Below are 533 nucleotides of genomic sequence, written 5' to 3'. Positions count from 1 at the left end.
GTCCAGAAAAGTGAATTTTAACTAAAAACTAATAAAAATGTAATAAAAACTAACTAAAATATACTAAAAACATACTAAAAACAATGCCAAAAAGCGTATAAATTATCCGCTCATCAACGACAATTTGGTACACTTGTCGAAGGAAATTTGTTACGAAACGAATTTTCCGTGCATCACCTCTCCTTGGAAGCCAATGCTCAGCTCACAAGGTGAGCAGAGCGCTACTCATGAGTGCACACAAACATGCTTGACACGGTCCAGGGAAGGAAGGCACGCATCATGACACGGCCAAGGCACGCTACAAGGGATCTCCAACATAAGCTCCAATGCTCTGCTCCCCACTTGAGCTGAGCATCCTCCTGGGAGCAATTTTCAAATGGGCCAAAAATTCAATAAAAATCCAATTTAATTCAATTCTTCTCCAAATTGAATCAAGGCCAACCAAACCCATTTCTCCTCAAATCCAAAGCAAGCAAAGCCCACATCATCACTCAAAGGCACATGGATCAAGTAAATTAGGATTTTCATTTTTG

The sequence above is a fragment of the Arachis duranensis genome, chromosome 3 (assembly GCF_000817695.3).
Source record: "Arachis duranensis cultivar V14167 chromosome 3, aradu.V14167.gnm2.J7QH, whole genome shotgun sequence".
Lineage (NCBI taxonomy): Eukaryota > Viridiplantae > Streptophyta > Magnoliopsida > Fabales > Fabaceae > Arachis > Arachis duranensis.
This window is presented reverse-complemented; position numbering follows the sequence as displayed.